Here is an 8,608-nt window from a genome sequence, read left to right as displayed (position 1 = left end):
GGAGCGGCGCTCGACCACTATTATAGTTTGTATTCCAAAGCTTTATTGCCTGTTAGTGTAGTTCTGACAGACAAGCTATTAGGCCGCACCTCTGGTGTGTCCTACTAGGCAAATATTGATGGAGACAATCACTCGTTAGACCCCCGGCTGCCATGGTAACCACCGACACCCCACGACTGTGTCCCTGGGAGCAGATGGACAGAGGGAGCTAAATAGTGAGGCTCAAAGCCTCCTCCGACCTCCGCCATCACCGCGCGGGTTTGGTTTTTCTTAAAAAACCTGATTAATTTAGCAAAAAGAAAAACGCTTGTACGGCGAAAAAAAGTCTCTGCGAAGGCGACGATATAAAATCGATTATATCACGACATACCCTACAATAAAACCCCTCACACACATACATCCGCCATCGCAGTCATCAGCTCGTATAATACAATAATGCGCTAGCTCCGCGGTCAATGGTGTAAAAAAAAAAATTTTTATGAATTGATCTTTTTCCCAATTCCTGGTATAATGAAAGGTGATAAAAGTTTATCGATAAGTGACAGGTACCGCTGAAAAATCCCCAGAAAGCGACAAGAAAAGTCGGTGGCCACGAAGGGGTTAATGAGCGGGGTGACTACACAGATCTTCCCCTACCTCCGACTGCAGAGTCTCTGCCTGGCGTACAGGACCTGGGGGTGACGTCACGGCCACGTGATCAGTCACATGTAGGGGCGGAGTCGAGAAAGTCACATGTAGAGGCAGGGTTCATGGATCACATGATCAGTTGCCGTAGTTACTGCATCACATGGGCTGGGAGGTTGTGCGCACGGGGGCGGGAGGATTATGTCAGAGCAGGATGTGCTCACAGTGTGGATGTAGCAGAGCTGTGTCCGTACAATGTATGGAGACCTGGGGGCCTGGCCAGGGGAGTGTGTGCAGGAAAGGTTACTGGTGCCCCAGGATGTCCATAATAACGTACTAGAAATGCTGGGAGTTGTAGTTCTATCCTTTTATACTCCCTCCCTGTAATGTCCGCTGGTGTCCCATAATAACAGCCTGGACATGCTGGGGGTTGTAGTTCTCCTTTTTTACACCCTCCCTGTATTACCCTCTATTTTCCAGTAATAACAACCTGTTTATGATGGGACTTGTAGTTCTCTTGTCATTATAATGATGTTCTGTGATTAGATCTGACTGATTTCTATCAGCATTTATGACCTGATCTGCGACTGAGGCCCCAACACAGATGTGATCACAGCCTAATGTGTTCTGTGGCATCAGATTATCATGTTCTGCAGCAGCTGAGGTGTGTATTAGGAGGGTCTGCAGTGGCCGAGGTGTGTATTAGGAGGTTCTGCAGCGGCCGAGGTGTGTATTATGAGGTTCTGCAGCAGCTAAGGTGTGTATTACAAGGTTCTGCAGCAGCTGAGGTGTGTATTACGAGGTTCTGCAGCAGCTGAGGTGTGTATTAGGAGGTTCTGCAGAAGCTGAGGTGTGTATTAGGAGGTTCTGCAGCAGCTGAGGTGTGTATTAGGAGGTTCTGCAGCAGCTGAGGTGTGTATTAGGAGGTTCTGCAGCAGCTGAGGTGTGTATTAGGAGGTTCTGCAGAAGCTGAGGTGTGTATTAGGAGGTTCTGCAGAAGCTGAGGTGTGTATTAGGAGGTTCTGCAGCAGCTGAGGTGTGTATTAGGAGGTTCTGCAGCAGCTGAGGTGTGTATTAGGAGGGTCTGCAGCAGCCGAGGTGTGTATTAGGAGGTTCTGCAGCGGCCGAGGTGTGTATTATGAGGTTCTGCAGCAGCTAAGGTGTGTATTACAAGGTTCTGCAGCAGCTGAGGTGTGTATTACGAGGTTCTGCAGCAGCTGAGGTGTGTATTAGGAGGTTCTGCAGAAGCTGAGGTGTGTATTAGGAGGTTCTGCAGCAGCTGAGGTGTGTATTAGGAGGTTCTGCAGCAGCTGAGGTGTGTATTAGGAGGTTCTGCAGCAGCTGAGGTGTGTATTAGGAGGTTCTGCAGCAGCTGAGGTGTGTATTAGGAGGTTCTGCAGCAGCTGAGGTGTGTATTAGGAGGTTCTGCAGAAGCTGAGGTGTGTATTAGGAGGTTCTGCAGCAGCTGAGGTGTGTATTAGGAGGTTCTGCAGCAGCTGAGGTGTGTATTAGGAGGTTCTGCAGCAGCTGAGGTGTGTATTAGGAGGTTCTGCAGCAGCTGAGGTGTGTATTAGGAGGTTCTGCAGCAGCTGAGGTGTGTATTAGGAGGTTCTGCAGAAGCTGAGGTGTGTATTAGGAGGTTCTGCAGCAGCTGAGGTGTGTATTAGGAGGTTCTGCAGCAGCTGAGGTGTGTATTACGAGGTTCTGAAGCAGCTGAGGTGTGTATTATGAGGTTCTGCAGCAGCTGAGGTGTGTATTACGAGGTTCTGCAGCAGCTAAGGTGTGTATTAGGAGGTTCTGCAGCAGCTGAGGTGTGTATTAGTAGGTTCTGCAGCAGCTGAGGTGTGTATTAGTAGGTTCTGCAGCAGCTGAGGTGTGTATTAGTAGGTTCTGCAGCAGCTGAGGTGTGTATTATGAGGTTCTGCAGCAGCTGAGGTGTGTATTAGTAGGTTCTGCAGCAGCTGAGGTGTGTATTAGTAGGTTCTGCCGCAGCTGAGGTGTGTATTAGTAGGTTCTGCCGCAGCTGAGGTGTGTGTTAGGAGGTTCTGCCGCAGCTGAGGTGTGTATTAGTAGGTTCTGCCGCAGCTGAGGTGTGTATTAGTAGGTTCTGCAGCAGCTGAGGTGTGTACCATGATGTTCTGCAGCAGCTGAGGTGTGTATTAGGAGGTTCTGCAGAAGTTGAGGTGTGTATTAGGAGGTTCTGCAGCAGCTGAGGTGTGTATTAGGAGGTTCTGCAGCAGCTGAGGTGTGTATTAGGAGGTTCTGCAGCAGCTGAGGTGTGTATTAGTAGGTTCTGCAGCAGCTGAGGTGTGTATTAGTAGGTTCTGCCGCAGCTGAGGTGTGTATTAGTAGGTTCTGCCGCAGCTGAGGTGTGTATTACGAGGTTCTGCAGCGGCTGAGGTGTATTAGGAGGTTCTGCAGCGGCTGAGGTGTATTAGGAGGTTCTGCAGCGGCTGAAGTGTGTATTAGGAGGTTCTGCAGCAGCTGAGGTGTGTATTAGGAGGTTCTGCAGCGGCTGAGGTGTGTATTATGATGTTCTGCAGCAGCTGAGGTGTGTATTACGAGGTTCTGCAGCAGCTGAGGTGTGTATTATGTTCTGCAGCAGCTGAGGTGTGTATTGTGATGTTCTGCAGCAGCCGAGGTGTGTATTGTGATGTTCTGCAGCAGCCGAGGTGTGTATTGTGATGTTCTGCAGCAGCCGAGGTGTGTATTGTGATGTTCTGCAGCAGCCGAGGTGTGTATTGTGATGTTCTGCAGCAGCCGAGGTGTGTATTGTGATGTTCTGCAGCAGCCGAGGTGTGTATTGTGATGTTCTGCAGCAGCCGAGGTGTGTATTGTGATGTTCTGCAGCAGCTGAGGTGTGTATTAGGAGGTTCTGCAGCAGCTGAGGTGTGTATTAGGAGGTTCTGCAGCGGCTGAGGTGTGTATTAGGAGGTCCTCAAGGTACTGTACTATTATCATGCTGGTGCCTTATTACATGGCAGAGGGGTCTTTGGGTCCATAAGCAATGACTGCCCATAACCCCCTAGAGCTACGTCTCTGGCCACTGAGACTCTGGAGTCTTTGGGAGAACTTTTCATGGCGGTCTGGGGCGAATGGAGAAGAAAAACTAAAGTGAACGACTCCAGTCAGAGAAGCATCAGCTGTAACTGCTTGAAATCCTTTCGTTTTCTGTGTCGGCACCTTGTAAATGGCAGTGACGGGAGAGAAGAACCGGAGGACGTGCGACATACAAGATGGCCTTCAGCTTCCTCGTCTTTTCATCCCGATTATTGTGAGACCTTTTATATTTGGGCTGTAAAGCTGGAGGTTGGAGTTACACTTTAAAGGTTTATATATTTATTTCTGTTGTGTCTGTTCTTTATCCAGGACCAGATGACCGGACTGATCTGCAGCAATTTGCCTTACAGGTAAATCAGAGGCTTAGAAAGGGTTACACCGGGTCTCCGCTCTCTAGGACGAATGGTTCTTGAGATCTTCCCAAAAACGCAGTTATTATGACACCATCACATGACCCGTATTAGCCAATAGAAACTTGTAGGTCCTTCAGTCATCAGCTCTGACAGACGCACCATTACATACCAGGTTTCCAGAACAACCCAGCCGATTTCCTTCACTGTTATGGGGACGCTGTGGAGGTCACTGTTATGGGGGCTCTGCGGATGTCACTTTGGATATCATTTTTTTGGGGGTACTGTGGACGAGGTCACTGTTATGGGGGCACTGTGGAGGTCACTGTTATGGGGGTGCCGTGGATGTCGCTTTTATGGGGTCACTGTGGATGTCACTGTTATAAGGAGCACTATGGATGTCACTGTTATGGGGGCGCTGTGGAGGTCACTGTTACGGGGGCGCTGTGGAGGTCACTGTTATGGGGGGCACTGTGGAGGTCACTGTTACGGGGGCGCTGTGGAGGTCACTGTTACGGGGGCGCTGTGAATGTCACTGTTATGGGGGGCGCTGTGGAGGTCACTGTTATGGGGGGCGCTGTGGAGGTCACTGTTATGGGGGGCGCTGTGGAGGTCACTGTTATGGGGGGCGCTGTGGAGGTCACTGTTATGGGGGGCGCTGTGGAGGTGACTGTTACGGGGGCGCTGTGGAGGTCACTGTTACGGGGGCGCTGTGAATGTCACTGTTATGGGGGGCGCTGTGGAGGTCACTGTTATGGGGGGCGCTGTGGAGGTCACTGTTATGGGGGGCGCTGTGGAGGTCACTGTTATGGGGGGCGCTGTGGAGGTGACTGTTATGGGGGGCGCTGTGGAGGTGACTGTTATGGGGGGCGCTGTGGAGGTGACTGTTATGGGGGGCGCTGTGGAGGTGACTGTTATGGGGGGCGCTGTGGAGGTGACTGTTATGGGGGGCGCTGTGGAGGTGACTGTTATGGGGGGCGCTGTGGAGGTCACTGTTATGGGGGGCGCTGTGGAGGTCACTGTTATGGGGGGCGCTGTGGAGGTCACTGTTATGGGGGGCGCTGTGGAGGTCACTGTTATGGGGGGCGCTGTGGAGGTGACTGTTATGGGGGGCGCTGTGGAGGTGACTGTTATGGGGGGCGCTGTGGAGGTGACTGTTATGGGGGGCGCTGTGGAGGTGACTGTTATAAGGGGCGCTGTGGAGGTGACTGTTATGGGGGCCCTGTGGAGGTCACTGTTATGGGGGGCGCTGTGGAGGTCACTGTTATGGGGGGCGCTGTGGAGGTGACTGTTATGGGGGGCGCTGTGGAGGTGACTGTTATGGGGGGCGCTGTGGAGGTGACTGTTATGGGGGGCGCTGTGGAGGTGACTGTTATGGGGGGCGCTGTGGAGGTGACTGTTATGGGGGGCGCTGTGGAGGTGACTGTTATGGGGGGCGCTGTGGAGGTGACTGTTATGGGGGGCGCTGTGGAGGTGACTGTTATGGGGGGCGCTGTGGAGGTCACTGTTATGGGGGCGCTGTGGAGGTGACTGTTATGGGGGCGCTGTGGAGGTGACTGTTATGGGGGGCGCTGTGGAGGTGACTGTTATGGGGGGCGCTGTGGAGGTGACTGTTATGGGGGGCGCTGTGGAGGTGACTGTTATGGGGGCGCTGTGGAGGTCACTGTTATGGGGGCACTGTGGAGGTCACTTATGGGGGGCACTGTTGAGGTCACTGTTATGGGGGCGCCGTGGAGGTCACTGTTATGGGGGCGCTGTGGAGGTCACTTATGGGGGGCGCTGTGGAGGTCACTGTTATGGGGGCACTGTGGATGTCACTGTTATGGGGGCGCTGTGGAGGTCACTGTTATGGGGGCCCTGTGGATGTCACAAACAACAAATGAAATAGAGCTGTGAGAAACGCGGTAATTTTTCTAGTTGCAGGTGAAAAACAAGTGAAAGGTTTTTCTTACGAGCCGCGGTCGTGTCCCCGGACCCACGTTAAGCCGTCCGTGCGGAGCGGCTCCCACCAACCGTGTAAACATCCAGTGTACATAGGAGAACTGCAAGTCAGCTCTTCATTAAAACCTTCTCATCGAACTCGGTCTTTATCTCACAATGTTGTCTGTCCACTTATCCTGATCATGCGTATAGTCTCCGACCTTCAGGCTCCCGCGGTCATACATAAATCTCCATAGGTACAATCATCAAGGGGATACATAAACATGGTATAAAGTGTCCTGTCCCCTGTGTGCGGGCCCCATGGGGCCTAGATAAAATGAAAATTTACTCACCGACAGTTTTGTTTCCTGGAGTCCCCTAGGTACAACCAGAAATAGAGACCAATTAACAAGCCATAGATTGATTAATTAGCACGGTACCTTCCAGTATAAAGCCCCACAGAACACGCAGAGCCGTGTATTGTATGCAGCAATAATTTATTTTAAGGGTGGGTATATTGTGCTGCCTACGGACTCCAGGAAACTAAAATCACACACCGAAGGGACTTTCGTTTGCCAAAAGACGCCTCTTCTGCTGCCAGGATGTCTAGCCTGTAGTGTTTAATGAAGGTTGATGGTGTAGACCAGGTGTCAGCCCTGCCGATGGGACTTGTGCCACCTCAGCCCAGGATGAAGCTGTAGATTTTGTTGAATGAGCCTTCAATAATAACGGACACCGTAAATCAGCCATTGAGTCGGCCAGCTCTATTGACTGTTTAATCCATCTTGCCGAGGTTGCTTTACTGGCCCTTTTACCCTTATTCGGACCTTGGTGCTGTAAAAAGAGATTTTCGGATTTTCTGAATGATGAGGTGAATGGAAGGTAGTTCAAAACTATTCTCCTGACATCAAGGAGATGACTTTGATCCTGAGTATTCATTAGTGATGATCGAGCGTGCTGGGTTGAACACCTGTTCAGCTCGAGCATCTCGATGCTCGGCACATGGCGGTACTCGGCCGATCAACGTACAGGTAAGTACTGCCCTCACTGTAGTGACAGTAGCCATGTTGGGTGCTGGCATTACAGTGATTGGCTGGCCGGAACATGTTCGGCTCATTCATAGTCGGAGAGCTGAGCCTAGGAAGGGACAGACAGTGTAGGGAGTGTTATTGAATATGTTTTTTTTGTTCAAAAACATTTCAGAGACCCAAAGGTCCTTGTAAGGACTATTGTGTGTGACAGCAGCAATATAGGTTTGTAGCGCAACCTGCGCTAAATACTGTGTAATAGGCCGCTGCGGACAGTAAAATTATCCGTGACACATCTCCAGTGTAAAGTGTGCGCATCCCTAAAATATCAGTGACATCCAGTGCACTATTTCCGTAGACGGTGTCCGCTTCTGACAGTGACCTTACCAGGGCCACATCTGCTGTGTAACGTGTGCCCTTCAAAAAAAATGTATAATAATTTGCGCACATGCTGCCTTGCTTGGATGTGGTAGCCGTTTCTCAGGCTCCCTTTCCAGAATCGAACACTGATTCCCCCTTACCCGTGGTTGGCACTGAAAATAACATCGAAAGTTGATAGGGCAAATATCTGAATGGATCTTTGCCGTCACAGGGACGTGCGATCGGCCCCAGGTTATCTACAGTCACCAAATCGGCAGCAGGTCCTCGCCCATAATGTTTTAGATGGTCAGATCAGCAGGCCCTTGCTCCAAATGTTATTGAGGGTCACCAGCAGGCCATCAATCATAATTTTTCAAGAGTGTGTATGATGCCCTCCTTTATGAGTACTAAAGGGTGTATTGGAGCGCCGGTTCCTTGTAATTTTTGGCAGCCCTTTCACTTAGTGCATAGGCTTCATGAGTGTAGGAGTCCCACTACCTGAACAATTGTACCACAATGTGAATGAGGCCCTCCTTTATGTCATATACAGGTTGTATCGGAGCCTCTTCCTTGTAATACAAGTAAATATACAGGAAAGAATGTTTCCTAACAATTTTTCCTCCAAAACTGATTTTATCTTCGGTTTTGTGCGTATTATTGTCGGTCTGTAAAAGTGGCGTACTACTCGGACAACATCGTTCCCAGCAGCGACCTGTTAGTCCAAGATGCATCCAGACATCCTCCCCATGCTGTTCCCAAACCATTTCGGTGGTGTTTCCATCAATTTCTGACCTTTTCCTATGAACCAGACCCCCTCCCCTCTTCAGAGCAAGGGGCGCCAGGTTTAGTGCTCGGGTTCTCCCATTGACTCCCATTATACGGCCTGAGCACCCGAGCACTATGGTGCTCGATCAGCACTAGTATTCATCTGAATTACTGGTAGAGATATTTCTTGGTTAATGCTAGTAGTTGAAGCAACCTTGGGTTAAAAACCTGGCATAGTGCGTAGGACCAAACAATGACCTAAGTCCCTTAAATATGGTTCTCTGCAGGATAGGGCTTGTAGGTCACTTATACGTCTTGCTGACGCAATTGCTACTAAAAACAAGGCTTTTGCAGAAAGATGTTTTATGGATGCTTCTGGTTTACACAAGGCGGACAATACCACCAACAGGTCCCAGGATGGAACTGGTCTCTTCAAATTGTTCCTAGAGAAAATACAATACATGGCTCTGCGTGTTCTGTGGGGCTTTATACTGGGAGGTA

The sequence above is a fragment of the Bufo gargarizans genome, chromosome 6 (assembly GCF_014858855.1).
Source record: "Bufo gargarizans isolate SCDJY-AF-19 chromosome 6, ASM1485885v1, whole genome shotgun sequence".
NCBI lineage: Eukaryota > Metazoa > Chordata > Amphibia > Anura > Bufonidae > Bufo > Bufo gargarizans.
The sequence above is the reverse complement of the archived record's forward strand: the minus strand, read 5'-3'. Positions refer to the sequence as shown.